The sequence below is a fragment of the Gopherus evgoodei genome, chromosome 7 (assembly GCF_007399415.2).
Source record: "Gopherus evgoodei ecotype Sinaloan lineage chromosome 7, rGopEvg1_v1.p, whole genome shotgun sequence".
Taxonomy (NCBI): Eukaryota; Metazoa; Chordata; order Testudines; family Testudinidae; genus Gopherus; species Gopherus evgoodei.
In genome coordinates, this window is record NC_044328.1 from 130,302,632 (window position 1) to 130,319,010 (window position 16,379).

The following is a 16,379-nucleotide window of genomic DNA, read 5'->3' on the forward strand; positions in this document are numbered from 1 at the left end:
GGCAGGGCGGAGGCGGCCCCTGAGAGCGCCCCTCCTGCTCCTGGGAGCCCCCGAGCCCTGGGCGGGCAGTGTGAGAACTCGGAGCACAAAAACAAGCTGGCAAACAAGGGAAGCGATGGGTAAAACTCACCCGGCTCCTCTCCCAGGCACAGGGAGGCTGGGACAGAGCGATTCTTATTCAAATCGGCGCTGGGCTGTGAAAGGGGCTAACGGTCTCCAGGCTACGGGAATGTCACAGCCGATTCTTTCTGCTCGACAGTGCACACAGGCCAGCCGGGGCGGGGACGACCGGCCTCTGGGCCCTGGGCCACCCCTGGCCAGGCTGACCCGGGCCAGGCTCGTGGCTCACGAGGGGCTACAGTTACCGTCAAGCCGGTCGCTCTCCAGGGCGTGAGCCGAGAAAGCTGCTCCGGTCTCGCCACCTCCTGGGGCACACGGCAGGCTTGAGCAGGCGGGTGCAGACACATGGCATCCCCAGCCACGCTGGGCTAAGCGGCTGTGCCGCGCTGGGGGGGAGGGCCCACTCCTTGTCCCCCGCTGGCCTCAAGCCCCAAAGCGTGGGAAGCCAGGCCTGCCCAGGGCCAGGGCTAGGGAGAAAGAAGCAGGCCCGTTCCCAGGGTGCTGGCCCCAGCCAGGCAGGAATGTGCATGTTGTGTCTTGCACCAGGCTCTCCGGTGAAAGCTGCGCATCCCACAGCTGCTGCCACCAGGACGGGGAGGGGGCAGGCTGGGAAACAGCCTGTGTCCCGGCACGGCCTGCTCTGGGGGCTGGGCAGGGAGGGAGCCGGCTCCATGACCGAGGGCATCCAAGCTGGCACTCCAGGAGCCGCACATCCCCAGCCCCTTGGCTGGGTGGGCCGCAAGCCCCTGGGACTGGAAGGCAAGTGGCCAGCTGGCCACAGACCTCTGGAGAGCGGCTCAGTGCCAGGGGCAGCCAGGACCCAGATGAGCCCTGCCCCTGGGGGCAAGGGGGGTCTTTGCAGGAGGGTGGCGCCTGAGTTTGACTCCCAGGAGGGGCTGTGCTCCGGCCACACCCCTGTCCCAGAGGGCACCTCACGGGGACTCCACCACACCTCGGGTTCCCTGCTGCTATAGGGCCCTCTGTTCCCTGCCCCGCAGTCTCAGGGAGCTGCTTCATCCCTGGCCCCAGGAGCTCCATGGGGCTCAGAGATGGGGCCTGGCCCGGCAGCTTGCAGGGCTCCAGCTAGCCAGACCCATCCCTTGTCCCAGCGTCGGCTCTGCCCCCGTGCAGGAGCAGGAGCGTCCTCCCCCAGCCCCAGCAGCCCGAAGCCTGGGGGTCAGCCCAGCTCAGGGACCCTCCTGTTGCTCCCAGAGTTCCCCCACATGGCTGGTCTCTCCTGCCCCCCGAGAGGCCCAGCCCCCGTGCCTGGGGAGCATGGGTTTTGCCCCCAGCCCCGCACCATGGACACTGGCCCAGGCTGGGCACTGTGTAGCCTGTTTGCCAGGGCATGTGCTGAGACTCCAGCCGGGGCCCTGGGCCCGGCAGCACCGCCCCGGGGCACGTTCAACCCCCAGGGAACAGCAGCCCCAGTGTCCCGGGCCCACCCCCAGAAAGGCTGTGAGCCCCAATGGCTCTGTTCCACCCCCACCTGTGACCGCAGCACCCCGAGCTCCCCCCACACCTGAGCTGGCCAGGGCAGGACACCACATGCTCACAGGGGGCCCTCAGAGCAGTCCCGGCTGTCCTCTGCCAGAGTGCAGGGCACCGCGCCCTTCCAGCGAGCTCTCTGCACCTCCAGGCCTCCCACCCTCTCAGCACTGCCCAGCCTCCAGGCCAAATGCCACTTCCCCCCCACTGCAAAGCTGCCACCTCTGGGTGGGAGTGGGGCTGCTGTGCTGGCACTGGCAACCCATGGAGACTGCCCGCCGGGGGGCAGCACAGACAGGCCAGGGCACAGGGTTCACACCCCACTCAGCCAAGCCAGCCCTGCCCCGGGGACGATCAGCCCTTCCCGCCCCGCCCTGCCCACCGCAGGGCGCCTCAGCTCTGCCCACATGGCGAGAGTGAGCCAGGCGGGGCGCTGGCTGGTGCTGCCCGGCCAGGGAACAGCGCGAAGGCAGCACGCAGAGCCAGGGCTGCACTGGTACCTGTACGGCTGTCGCTGCTCAGGGTCCCTGGCAAGGGCCACGCTTGGCCAGGTGGGCACACGCCCGTCCTGAAGCCCCTGGCAGGGGCCCGCAGCAGCCGACTCCCAGCTCAGTCTGCTCAGGGCTGGGCTGTTTGTTCCTGCAAAGGTTCCCTCCTGCAGGCTCCTCCTCCCGCCACCGGTGCCAGGTGGGGCGGGCCCCGCAGCTCAGCCAAGGTGAGCGGGAGGCCAGGTACAGCGGCTCTCCCAGCCCTGCACACGGGGCAGAGGAGGGAGTGTGCCCCTGCCCCTTGAGCTGCCAGCCCTCAGCTCCCCGCTGTGAGCGAGGGCATGGGGCCCTGGTGCCTACAGGAGTGCCCAGCCCTGCCCTGCTCGGGCCTGGCACTGCAGCCATGGGGAGGGGCAGGGACCTCAGGCTGTGGCTGCACATATTGCAGGCAGGACCCAGGGCTTGGGGCCATGCCGTGTGCCAGGGAGTGCCCAGCTCTGCCCGTGCAGGGCACCCAGGCCTGTCCCTACGTACGACACTTGGCTCTGCCCATCGGCCACCCTGACATGCGACCCTTGGTGCCGATCAGTGCCTAGCTGCCTGGCTCTGAGCCAGAGCCGCTGGGTGCTTGGTGTGGGATGGCCCCTGGGAGTCACGCAGCGCAGGGGGTGGGCACTGCTGCCCAAGGGTTGGGCCCGGCACACCCTACTTTGGGTCCTTGCAGGCAGTCCCGGCCCCTGCCCGCTTGCTGGCACCATTAATGCTTTTGATCCTGCAGCGAGCCCCTTCCTCGGTGTCAGGACCAGCACCCGCCAGGCACGGGTAGGGTGTTCCCCAGCGCGCTGGGCACGGCCCGGCTCTCCGGGGGATCTCTTCCCAGAGCCAAGCCACCAGCCACAGGCAGACAGCCTGAGACTGGCAAGCTCCCTATGGGGAACAGCAGCAAGCCGAGGCCATCGCCTGGGCCCAGCCGGCGAGTTGAGGGGGCTGGTGCCCCAGCCATGGGGTGTCCCTGACAGGGAGCTGGGCCAAGCCAGAGAGTCGGGGGGGCCTGGTGCCCCAGCCACGGGGGTATCCCTGACAGGGATCTGGGCCCAGCTGGTGAGTCGGAGGGTAGGGAGGGGGCTGGTGCCCCAGCCATGGGGTATCCCTGACAGGGATCTGGGCCCAGCTGGTGAGTCGGAGGGTAGGGAGGGGGCTGGTGCCCCAGCCATGGGGTATCCCTGACAGGGATCTGGGCCCAGCCAGCGAGTCATGGGGGGTGGGGCTGGTACCCCAGCCACAGGGGTGTCCCGATGTGATGCAGTAGGGACTGTCTGTGTGGGGGATGGGAGAGCCAGGAATGACTTTAGGTGAGGGACAGGATCTAGGCCTGTAACCTGAGCCAGGTAGGGGGGAGGGGGTCAGCACCTTTGCCTGGGAAGCTGGACAAAGGACGGGGCCGGCTGGAGGGGGTTAGTTCAATTTCGGTTTTGGGCTGGGTGGTTGGAATTCAGGGGACTAAGCTTCCTGAACCCCAGCAGAACTTGATTGAGGGTCCTGGCTGTGCCTGCAAGCTCTGCTGTAACCTGCATTCCTGTTGTCCAATAAACCTTCTGTTTTACTGGCTGGCTGAGAGTCGCTGTGAGTCCCAGGAAGAGGGGTGCAGGGCTGGACTCCCCACACTCCATGACACCCTGACAGGAGCTGGGCCCAGCTGGCGAGTCGTGGGGGGACTGATGCCTCAGCCACAGGGGTGTCCTTGACAGGAGCTGGGCCCAGCCGGCGAGTCGTGGGGAGGGGGCTGGTGCCCCAGCCATGGGGGTGTCCCTGACAGGGAGCTGGGCCCAGCCGGCGAGTTGAGGGGGGCTGATGCCCCAGCCACGGGGGTACCCCTGACAGGAGCTGGGCCCAGCCGGTGAGTCGGGGGTGGGGTACAGTACCCACTGCCAGGGGTGGCAGGTTTGTATAATTGTTGGTGGCTCCCAAAAAATCATAAACTATCAGGGTTGGAAGGGATCTCAGTAGGTATCCAGTCCAACCCCCTGCTCAGAGCAGGACCAACCCCAACTAAATCATCCCAGCCAGGGCTTTGTCAAACCTGACCTTAAACACCTCTAAGGAAGGAGATTCCACCACCTCCCTAGGGAACCCATTCCAGTGCTTCACCAATCTCTGGATGAAAAAGTTTTTCGTAATATCCAACCTAAACCTCCCGCACTGCAACTTGAGACCATTGCTCCTTGTTCTGTCATTGGGGACCACTGAGAACAGTCTAGATCCATCCTCTTTGGAACCCCCTTTCAGGTAGCTGAAAGCAGCTATCAAATCCCCCCTCATTCTTCTCTTCTGCAGACTAAACAATCCCAGTGCCCTCAGCCTCTCCTTGTAAGTCATGTGCTCCAGCCCCTTAATCATTTTTGTTGCCCTCCGCTGGACTCTTTCCAATTTTTCCACATCCTTCTTGTAGTGTGGGGCCCAAAACTGGACACAGTATCCAGATGAGGCCTCACCAATGTCGAATAGAGGGGAATGATCACATCCCTCGATCAGCTGGCAATGCCCCTACTAATGCAGCCCAAAATGCCATTAGCCTTCTCAGCAACAAGGGCATCCGGTTGGATCCCAGAATGGGTCCAAGTGCCCCCCCACCTACCTAAGGCCCTGGGAGAGAGTTTGGGTGCAAGGGGGGGTTGGGCTGTGGGCGGAGTTTGGGTGCGGTGGGGTCGGGATCTAGAAGGGAGTTTGGGTGGGGGCGGGTTGGGCTCTGGGAGGGAGTTTGGGTGCGGGAGGAGGGTTGGGTGCGGGAGGAGGGTCGGGCTCTGGGAGGAAGTTTGGGTGCAGAAGCGGGGTTGGGGTGCAGGCTCTGGGCTGGGGCAGGGGACTGGGGTGCAGGAGAGGGTGGGGGTGCTGGAGGCTTTGGGAGGGTGTTTGGGTGCAGGAGGGAGTTTGGGTGCGGGAGGGGGGTCAGACTCTGGGACTGAGTTTGGGTGTGTGTGTGGGGTTGGGCTCTGGGATTGAGTTTGGGTGCAGGAGAGGGGGTCGGGCTCCAGGAGTGAGTTTGGGTGTGGGAGGGGGGTCAGGCTCTGGGAGGGAGTTTGGGTGCGGGGGGGGTCAGGCTCTGGGAGGGAGTTTGGGTGTGGGGTGCGGGCTCTGGCTTGAAGCAGTGGACTGGGGTATGGGAGAGGGTGAGGGGTGCTGGAGGCTCTGGGAGGGAGTTTGGGTGGGGGCGGGTTGGGCTCTGGGAGGGAGTTTGGGTGCAGGAGGGGGGTTGGGTGTGGGAGGAGGGTCGGGCTGTGGGAAGGAGTTTGGGTGCGGTGGGGTCGGGCTCTGGGAGGGAGTTTGGGTGCAGGAGGGGGGTTGGGTGTGGGAGGAGGGTCGGGCTGTGGGAAAGAGTTTGGGTGCGGTGGGATCGGGCTCTGGGAGGGATTTTGGGTGCAGAAGCGGGGTTGGGGTGAGGGCTCTGGGCTGGGACAGGGGTTTGGGGTGCAGGAAAGGTGTGCAGCGATTACCTTGGGCAGCTCCCAAAAGTGACCAGCACCCCACATTGGCAGTGGCTTAGAGGCAGGGGGGCTGCACATGGCTGTAGTTCCCAGCCAATGGGAGTTGCAGAGTCGGCGCTTGGGGCAGAGACAGCGTGCGGAGACCCCCTGCTCTCCAGGGGCCGTAGGGCCATTCCGGCCACTTCCAGGAGTAGCGCGGAGTGAGGCCGGGGAAGAAGCTGTCTTACCCAGCTGAGCTGCCGATGGTGGTGGCCAGGGGTCTCTGGGCCCTTTTAAATCACCCGGGGGCATCAGGCGGGGCTGGGGGAGAGACCTGGAATATTCCTGGAGCCTGGGCACCACGTCTATCTAACTCGCCGCCCCTGCCCGCAGCCCCTGGCCACGTGGGCGCCCCTGGCAAAGGCCCGGCCAGAGGGACTCGCGGAGCCCAGCCTGGGAGCGGCCCACCCGGTTAGCTCCAGCTTGCCTGTGAGGGGAAGGCTGATTCTCACACCTCCGCTCAGGACTGGCAGAGCTGCTGGGTCTCACTGCCAGTGCCAGCCCCTCTGCCCTAAGCTCTCGGCGCAGCTGAGAGGGAATGAGGGGCAGAGCGCCTTCCTCACTGCCTGCGCCACTGGCGCATTGACTGGCGTTGGCCAGACTGAGCACAGCCCTGGGGGGGCAGATCCATTTGCTACAGGCTCAGTGCCCAGCCAACACACTGCCATGCGGCGCAGGTGACAAATCCCATCTCCCTGGACACACGCTGGCACCAGTGGCCTGGAGATCCTGTGCCCAGTCCCTCCCCTTGTGCTGCAGATTCCACAGGCTACTAGCCAGCCAGCCAGGGGCATGCCTTGGCCCCCCAGCACTGCCTGCCCAGCCCCCAGCACAGGCCCCAGCTTGGGGTGAACATGCAGCAGCCTCTGCCCACTCAGCGGGGGCATGGGAGCGGGAGTCCGGGGTCCAGGCCACGCTTCGCCCACAGCTGGCTCTGGCATCGGCTGTGGGGCACCATGCCGGGACTGGGCTCCACAGCCAGCAGGCACCTGCTCAGCGACCTAAAGCACAAGAAAGGATACGTCACGCAAGGCTCTGCAGGGACACGCCTGCTCCCCGGGCCCCCAGACACACGTGTGTCCCTGCACGACATGCACACATGTTCAGGCACCCCCCAGACACACACATGTACCTGCACGACATGCACATCTGCATGCCCACACAACACCCTCAGACACGTGTCCCTGCATGACATGCACACGTGCAGGCACCCCCCAGACACACATGTACCTGCATGACATGCACATGTGTCTGGGGGTGCTGTATGTGCGTGGGCATGCACGTGTCCCTGCACAACATGCATATGTGAATGCCCACACAGCACCCCCAAACATGTGTGTACCTGCATGACATACACATGTGCACGGCAACACAGCACCCCCGACATGTGTGTACCTGCATGACATGCACACTTGCAGGCATCCCCCAGACACATGCATGTCCCTCCACAACATTCAGATGTGCACACCCACACAGCACCCCCCAGACACACGTCCCTGCACGACATGCACATGTGCACAGCCGCACACGCACAGGCACCCGCAGACACGTGTACGTGCTGGGAGCTGCACATCAGATGAGATGCGTTGCCTGAGAGTAAATGCTAAGCTCTGCACAGCAAGCCAGCCCTACCCAGGTGCCCCCAGCCGCCAAGAGCCCATCACCCCCCAGCCGCACACACCTCCCTGGAGGGCCCTGTGCAGATAGAGGGCCGGCCCCTGCGCCCCCCGGTTGTCATTGAGGTTGGCGAGCGGCTCCCTGGCCAGCAGCAGGCTGGTTTCGTCCTGGTGCAGCTTCCCCAGCCGGTGCATCACATGCAGCTGCCGCCTCCACTGTGCCACCCGCTGCATCCTGGGCATGAGAGAGGCGCGTCCTAGCCAGGGCACCTGCAGGGGGCAGCGTCACAGGGGAGTGGGGAGAGACAGAGCGCAACACCCAGCCATGGCACCCACACATGGGGGGGGCATGGGGCCTTCATGTAGTGGGGGGGTCATGGGGATCCCCAGCCCATTCAGCCGTGGTGCCTTGCCAGGGAGGCTCCCGCAGATCCCCCTGAGGGGGGACCACCTTTGTGGGGTAGGAATCAGGGCAAAGTCAGCTCCCAACCATGGCCATTCCACATGCAGGGACACCCCACGGCAGCCCAGGAGCCCCTCACCTGCTCGGTGAGCGTCTGCCCTGTCCTGGCCTCTGCCGCCTGCCGCCGGCGCTGTGGCACCTCGTGCAGGACTCGCCAGAGCTCCTCAGCGCTGGCCCCTGGGGGAAGGGATGGGGCGAGTGTCCAGGCCAAGTGCCCCAAGCTGGGGGCTGCAAGGCTGCTGCTATGTACCCAGCCAGCCAGGGCCCAATGGGCCGGGCCCGATACAGGCCAACGGGGCTGAGAAATGGAGCCCCCCCCGACCCGGGGTGCAGCCAGCCCAGACCACAGGGCTCAGAATGTGCAGCCAGGGCCGTGGGCACTGGTTCCGGGGGCCAGGGGGCTGGGGCTGGGCCCTTACCTCCTGCTGCCTCCAGCAGGCCCAGCTCCCCGGGGCGCCTGCATCGCGCCAGGGCTGGCGGGCTCAGGAAGTATTTGGCTCTTTCAGGACCCAGATGGCTGCGGGCAAGGAAGCAGGTCACACCATGCAGCCTGACCCGCTTGCTGTGCCTGGCATGCCCAGCCCCCACCCCCGGCCTGCCCCCACCCACGATGGCGTGCCACCCCCCTGAGCCCAGGATCCACCCAGTTGGCCATGACCCACCTCTCAGGATCTAACCCACCTGGAATCCACCCAGGATCTGGCCCAGCCCACCACGTCCCTGCCCAGCTGGTGCCCACGAGTGCCCAGGCAGCCGGGGCACTGGCCCTGTCAGGACACGTGGCGTTTCCATGGGGCGACCCCACCCCACCCTGCCAGCGGCCTGCAGGGCTCCCCTGGGAGGGGCTTGCCTCCCTCGCTCACCTCTACAAGTGCTGCCGATAGTCAGGTGGGGGGCCGGCCGGGGGCTCCTCCTCGATCCCCAGCAGCCTCTGGCTCTTGCTCCCCTCACAGGGGGCTTGGCTGCTGGCTGCTTCCTCCATGGGGCCGGACCCCTGGGGCCCCCTGCACTGGGACTCAGCTAGAACAGAGGGGGAGGGGCGAGGAGCAGGGGAGACCCTTCGCCATGGTGCCCCCCCTTCACTGGGCCCCACCCCATCCCCACCACACTCACGGTTCCCCACACCCTGCCCCACGCCAGCCCCAGGCCCTGCCACCCCCCTGCCTCATCCCAGCACTGCTGGGGAGCGGGGAGAGCCAGCCCCCCACATGGCCAGGTCCCTGGCACCCCCGGGCCCCGGCTCGCCGTCATCTGCAGGCCCCGCGGCTGCGGCCTGTTGTGCAGGTGTTGCCATGGCACCACCGTCTCCTCCCGCCCAGATCACCGGGCAGCAGAGCCTGGCAGTGGGCAGGGCACTGGGGAGGAGCGTTGGGGGCAGGGAGGGAAGAGGGGCTGGGCTGCCCCGGAGGGGGGGGATAGTAAGGACATGCTGTGGGTCTGGCCCCTCTTGCTGACCCTGGGCTGTGGCCAGGCCCCCCAGCAGCCAGCTCCTCAGAGCCCATATGGCCAGGGCTTGCTGGGGTTCCTGGGGGGGCACGGGGAGTGGGGGGGCAGCCATAGCCCAGGCTCACGCTGCCCCCTTCTGGCTGCCTGGAGCAGGGACCGCCGGGGGCAGGAGGGTTGGTTCTTGGCTGCCAGCCCGTCCCCAGCCCAGGCGGAGTGGAAGCTGGGCACCCCCAGAGCCAGGCAGGCCTCTGTGCTCAGCCCTTCAGCTTCATTTCTGCCACATACACCCGGCAACAAGTGCCACCTCCTGCCCCTGCTGTCAGAGACACGAACAAAGGGCTGAAATGCGTTACGGGGGCTGGGGAGTCCCATGCTATTCAGCAGCATGCCCCCCCCCGGGATGCCAGGCCTGGTTACCCCCCTCAAATCGCAGAGAGGAGAGGCGAGTGGTGGGAATGACTAGGGACCAGGAGAAACTCCTGTACCAAGAGAGACAGAAAAGACTGGGCCCGCTTCCCTCTCTCAAGCCAGTTCCCCCAGCCTTGGGACCTGCCAGGAAACGTGAGCAGAACATCTGTGAAGCCGTGTTCGGTGCTTGCCTGAATGATTCTCCAAGTTCAAAGCTGAGGGGATGGGGAGGACATGGTGTCACGGGGTCCCCGGGCAATGCTCTGGAACTGCTCCCCACCAAGCCAGGCAGGACTTTGGGGAGCCTCCTCTCCCTTGGAGCAGACTTGTTCAGGGCAAGAAGCTCACAGGGCTTCACCTCCTGGGTCTCTCCTTGGGGCATTCAGCATCCTCTGCCCCTCCGTGCGCTTCCCACAGTGAGCCCACCCCAGCAGGGTCCTGGGAAAACCACAGGGTCCTGCACCCCCACTTTGCAGTCAGATGTGACTCTCAGCCAGCTAGTAACACAGAGGTTTATTCGATGACAGGAACACAGTCCAAAACAGAGCTTGTAGGTACCGCAAACCAGACCCCCTCGGCCGGGTCCATTCTGGGGCCCAGCGAGGCAGACCCCGTCTGCCCTCACTTCCCATCCCCAGCCAGCTCCAGACTGACACCAGGTTATGGGTTGCTGGTTATGATTATGGTGTCTATATGTGTGTATCAATTTTGTAGTTGAAGTTATGAATATTGGCTCTGTGCTTCTGGGAGACATCCCAGACAAGTGGGTGTTAGCTCCACCTAGCCTGCTTGGTCCACCTAGTCTATAAGGTGCCACAGGATTCTTTGCTGCCTTAGCCTGCTTGATGGCCCATTAAGGACCATCAGCTACACACCTGACCTATGGAGAGAAGGCAGATACACCTCCTAACTCAGCAAGGCTGCAGGGACTTGCCCATGTGACTCCAGACTCCATTTTGCTGTAACTTTCCACAGTAAGAACAAAGAAGTGTTCTTACACCTGGAAGAGCCTATATAAGGCTGATGCCTCATCTCCATCTTGTCTTCAATCCTGCTTCCTACCTCTGGAGGGACTTTGCTACAAACTGAAGCTCTGAACAAGGGACTGGTGACCCATCCCAGCAGGGGATGTTCTCCAGAGACTTGATTTGAACCTGTTTATTCCATCACTGCTACAAGCCTGAACTAAGAACTTTGCCATCACTGTATGGAATTGATTCCATTTAACTAGTTCTAGCTCTCAGCTCTACCTTTTTCCCTTCATGAATAAACGTTTAGATTTTAGATGCTAACGGATTGGCAACAGCGTGATTTGTGGGTAAGAGCTGATGTGTATATTGACCTGGGTCTGGGGCTTGGTCCTTTGGGATCGAGAGAACCTTTTTCTTTTATTGGGGTGTTGGTTTTCATAACCATTCATCCCCAGGACGGGTGGCACTGGTGGTGATATTGGGAGACTGGAGTGTCTAAGGAAATTGCTTGTGTGACTTGTGGTTAGCCAGTGGGGTGAGACCAAAGTCCTCTCGGTCTGGCTGGTTTGGTGCCTTAGAGGTGGAAAAACCCCAGCCTAGGGCTGTGACTGCCGTTTGAGCAATTTGTCCTGAATTGGCACTCTCAGTTGGGTCCTGCCAGAACCAGCATCGTCACAGGCATGGAAAGGGGTGTCTCCCCCCTTTAGCATTGACCTGCATCAGCACCGTGCCCGGTCCTGCGTCTGAGGCATCGGTGAACACTATAAAGCACTTGGCACTGTCCAGGTCTACCAGATTTACCAGGCCTGGCTTAGAGCCTCCTGCACCCCCTCAGCTGGGTCTATTCTGGGGCCCAGCGAGCCAGACAACCCTGTCTGCCCTCACTTCTCGTCCCCAGCCAGCTCCAGGCTGAAACCCCCTCCAGCCCCGTTTCTGGCCTTTGTCTCTTTCCTGGGCCAGGAGGTCACCTTATCTCTTTGTTCACCTTTAGCCATCCCCTTGCAAGGGCGGAAGGGCCCCGGCCATTTGTTGCTAGGAGACAGAGTGTCAGCCATTTATGTATGCTGGAGACTTAAGAAATGCACAGGGGAAACTGAGGCACACACACAGTATTCAGAGGAAACATTAAGAACAGTCCCACTTCGTCACAAAGGGTAACACACCCCTGAATTCTGGGCCTTTGCTGGCTTTGCACCACCGTGAGTGGGGACCAGCAGCTTGCCACGTTAAAGGGACCTTTGTCTGCTGGCCTGGCGAACTGCCAGGTGGGAAACTGAGGCAGAGGACACAGCCCAAGGCGCTCAGTGTGGGGCAGGTGTTACTTATGGCCACAGGCTTTTGAACTGTTGTGGAGTTTGCCAAATTGATACTGAGCTGGCTTCCTTTCCCTTTTAATAAAACAACTCTGGATTTCCCGGGACTCACTGCTTGCGAGAGGGTGGGGTCTCCCTGAGCTGCCCAGGGATGGTGGGTAGTTTTCCCCCTATACAGGGCAGGGGCTTGAGCTTTTGCTGGTGTGTGTTGTTAAGAGGAAGCCCTGGCTCGCGCTGCTGCTGGCAGAAGAGTAACTGTCTACATTGAAAGATGGCGCCCGGCCCACCCCCCGTACACAAGACACGGGGGCTGGGAAGAGCCAGTGGTACAACGAACAGGGGAGCTGCTCGGGGGCTGGGGGACAAGGCGCAGTTCATGTGCACAGGGGTGTCCTGCATTTCATCCAGACCTCACGCAATGCTCTGCAGTCCTCGCCCGCAGGCCTCTAGGGATCGGCCTCCTTCCCACCCCGCTCCGTTCGCTGGCACCACTGCAGGCCGGGGCATGGCGGACACCAGCGCAGTGTGCCCTGCAGAGCACTGCTGGGGCCACTTAGCAAAGCATGGCCTGCGAGAGGGGTTCTGGGAATCGGGGAGGGGAGGGGTGGCACTTCTTTCCCTTTCTGGTCCAAAGACACCTGGCTGTTTTATCAGCAGCCTTCAGCCCCCGCAGAACCTGACCCTGAGGAGGAGGAGAAAGGAGAGGGCTTGGGAGGAGCAGCTCCAGCCTGCAACAAAGCCTTGCAGCAGATCAGGACCAAAGGGGGCGGGGGGGAGTCTGGAGAAGGAAAAGAGCAGAGGGGGAAGGGCCCAGGAGTCCAGCAGGACAAGGGGAGGGAGACGCGCCAGGACATAATGGGGCTTCCCATGCAGAAACCCAAATGCCGCAGGCCCAGAAACCCCCGACTGCCACCACTCTGAGTCCTTGGAGGACTCCATGGTAGCTGCCCCCATTGGACTCCCAGGTCCACAAAGGGCAGTGAATAGGGCCAGATTCCCCCTGGGGTTTACCTCGAGGGAAGGGACCCAACAGAAGTCTGACAATCTGGCACCCCCCTGCAGTTCTCCTGGGGAGCGAGCAGAGGAACAGGGCTGCTTCTCTCCAAATAGAGACCAAGGGGCAGGAAGAAGGGCAGGCGAAAGCACAGGCGGGACTGCACATGCACCCAGAAAACATCTCCTCCCCCCCCGCATACCTGTCAACTCGGTGCTCACATGCAGCTGGTTCCTGGTTTGCACACACTGTCCAAATGCACAGGCTCAGGAATGGGCCCGTCTACACCAGCCAGGGCCTCCAGCTTTGAAAATTCAGTCCTCTGCTCCCATCAGGAGTGCAGCCCCTTCTGCTAGGTGGCCGGGGAAGAGCCTGGCAGATGAAATTTAGTGCTGACAAAGGCAAGGTACTGTGTCTGGGGGGCCTGAACCACCTGGGACCAGGGCTTGAGGTCAGTGCAACCTCTGCTCACTGGGCAGCAGCTGTCAGAGACGCAAACAAAGGGCTGAAATGCGTTATGGGGGCTGGGGAGTCCGATGCTATTCAGCAGCATGCCCCCCCCCCCCGGGATGCCAGGCCTGGTTACCCCCCTCAAATCGCAGAGAGGAGAGGCGAGTGGTGGGAATGACTAGGGACCAGGAGAAACTCCTGTACCAAGAGAGACGGAAAAGACTGGGCCCGCTTCCCTCTCTCAAGCCAGTTCCCCCAGCCTTGGGACCTGCCAGGAAACGTGAGCAGAACACCTGTGAAGCCATGTTCAGTGCTTGCTTGAATGGTTCTCCAAGTTCAAACCATTACCAGAGCCCACTGCCTTGTCAGCAGCCACGGTGCAGGGAGCAGGGTCTAGGTGTGGGGAGCTGGAGGGACCAGGGCATCACCCCAACCCCAGGGATATAGAGTGAAGCAAAGAGGCAATTAGCGCAATGCATGCCCAGGCCAAGTTTTCAATCCACATACCAGCACCGACCTGCTCCCAGGGAAGCCAAGGGGGAGCACCGCCTCCACCCCCTTTTAGAGGTGTGTGATGGAGTAGGGACTGTCTGTGTGGGGAGTGGGAGAGCAGGGGAGGACTTAAGGGGATGGACGATACGGGAGCCTGTAACCTGAGCTAGGCAAGGGAGGGGAAAGGTCAACACCTTTGCCCGGGAAGGAGGACAAAGGAAGGGAGTGGCAGGAGGGAAGCAGTTTTGAGTTTGGGGCTGTGTGGGCAGAATTCAGGGTATCCTAGCTAGGATCCAAGCACCCTGAAAGTCCAGAAGGACTCGATTGAGGGGCCTGACTGTGCCTGCAAGCTCTGCTGTAACCTGTGTTCCTGTTGTCCAATAAACCTTCTGTTTTACTGGCTGGCTAAAAGTCACTGTGGGTCCCAGGAAGAGGGGTGCAGGGCCGGACTCCCCCACACTCCGTGACAAGGTGATCAGTGTGTTTGCACAGTGGATGACAGAGGCAGGGCTGATGTCCAGTGCAGAAAGCTGAAAAGGTGGAGGAAGGCACAGACAAGCCCTGCATGGCACTGCACCTCCCTGCTCCTGCCCTGGGGAGCAGTGTCCTAACTGCCAGGGAGAGGGATCCTGGAAGCCCTGGTGTCCCTCCCAGCTCCTGCACCTGGCTACACCTGGTTTGCTGGGAGGACAGTGACATTACAGCACATCGCTGTGAACACTTCCCGTGCAGAGTAATTCCCCGCCAGCATCTCCTGGACACCTGGGCCTGCCCAGACAGGCACCTCAGGCCTTCATGGTCGCTGCGAGAGAGAAAAATGTTAATGAGCTGGGACAAGATGCTGCGTTTGCTTGGGTGCATGTGCTGGACTGGCTGACGCTGCTGCAGGGTGCGAAGGAGAGGCAGGATGAGGGAGCAGGGCTCATAGTGCAGAGATTTAGAGAATCCAGCCCCGTGCAGCAGCCAGTCACACCTGAGGCTCTGCCCCGTTCACCTGACACTGTGGGATTGTCATTAGCACCCACAGCAGCAGCCTGGCCAATGGCGCGGAAGGGCCAAAGAGGAGCCGGACGCAGCTGGCTGGGTTCTGAAGCACCATTTTACTGAAGGACGGCAAGGCCAGATCACCTGCTCGCAATGCATAACAAAAAGTTCACTTCACTGAAGGGAAAGAGACAGTTTGATTTTGGCCTGTTTCCTCGTAAGAGTGGGACAAAACTACCACTGCCCTTCACTGAACAGCGGCATCTGAATATACACAGCACGCGGGGCACCATCTGCTCAGCAACTGTCCACGCTGCACACACACTTCACTCCCAGCACAAGGGGACCAGTTCTTTCAGATTCACAACACAAGCAGCATGTGGGGTTCCCTCCTGCAGGTGATCCCATTCCCAGGCTGACAGCAGGGGCGACAGGCTGGTAGGAAATAGCTCGCTGGCTCTGGGGACTAGCACTCTGCTGGTATGGGGCTGGCTTGGATTCACACCAAAGAGAAGATCCGTGGCAAAGCCGGTGGCACCAGTCCAAGCAGAAGCAGGCCAGTCACGCTGCAGCAATGGAAGGTCTCTCACAAGGCTGCTTGGCAAGGATGGACAGTTCCCACACAGACTGGCTGCTATCCCCTGGCCCATCGGAAATGCAGCAGGCAGAGAGGATGCCAGTGTCTCTCCAGACACTAACTGCACCGCTTGGTAAACTCCAGGTGCCAACGGACGTCCCTGGCGCGCTGTGGCAGGAGATGTATTTCCAAGTGCTCTGTTTGCCCCCAGGAGTGGGGAGAGGTGGTGAGGAGCATGGCTGTTGGCATGTCACTGCAGCACTGCGCGCCTGCCTTTGCCTCTGGGGAAGGCCCCAGCCGCCCTCTGCGGAGACCTGCGCACAGCGACAGGAACTGAACGGGATCATTAAGACTCCACAAGAGGGATAGGCCAGGGGATATTAACGGACTCCTCAGGGCGAGGGCTAATTGCCGCCTTAGGGGAACTTCCTGTGGATGCTCACGCTGGGAGGAGACACGCTCCTCGACTTTGCATTTGAGAGCTCTCTGGTGCTTCCCAGCCTTTGCTGAGACTCCAGACTAACAATCCCCTCCAGCCCCTCCTCCTCTGCTCATTTCCTTCCTTGGGCCAGGAGGTTACCTGATCTCTTTGTCTCCAACACCTTCAGTTGGCACCTTTGCAGGGGAGGGGCCCAGGCCATCAGTTGCTAGGAGACAGAGTGCCAGGCATTTAGGTGCACTGGCCCCTTCCTCTGCAGCAATCACACCCCCTTATTCCACCACCTAGATATTAAGAACTGCCATGGGGACACTGAGGCACCAACACAGTATTCAGAGAAAACATTAAGAATATTCCCAGTTCGTCACAACACCACGCAGCTAACATTGGCCCACGCTGCTTTTCTCGCTGCCTTCTCTGTGGTGCACTCAAGCTCATTTCCCTGGGGCCATGATTTACTTCGCTCCGGGCACTGCACTGTGTAACGAACTGGGAATGTTCTTAACGTTTTCTTTGAATTCTGTGTGGCTGCCTGTGACGCAGCAGAGAGGGGAGTGTTGGTCTGGGAAGGTTGCAGGGGAGCTTTGCTGGGACTGTCTGCACTGGGGC

General features: G+C 62.0%; 1 protein-coding gene and 1 long non-coding RNA gene across 2 annotated transcripts in view; both read right to left on the reverse strand.

The window, feature by feature from the left end:
* LOC115654873 (laminin subunit beta-2-like) overlaps positions 1 to 2,204 on the reverse strand; it is a 66,932-nt gene extending 64,728 nt beyond the window's left edge. The window contains exon 1 of the mRNA XM_030569734.1: positions 2,109 to 2,204. The gene's annotated coding sequence lies outside the window, so the exon portion shown is untranslated. The remainder of the gene's footprint in view (positions 1 to 2,108) is intronic.
* Positions 2,205 to 5,400: 3,196 nt separating this feature from the next.
* LOC115654893 lies at positions 5,401 to 13,901 on the reverse strand. Its single transcript, XR_004001292.1, has 5 exons — positions 13,031 to 13,901; positions 8,560 to 8,716; positions 8,116 to 8,213; positions 7,299 to 7,503; positions 5,401 to 6,618 (listed from the first exon to the last, which is right to left on the reverse strand). It is a non-coding gene; the product is annotated as an uncharacterized LOC115654893 (long non-coding RNA).
* Between the last annotated feature and the right edge of the window lie 2,478 nt (positions 13,902 to 16,379).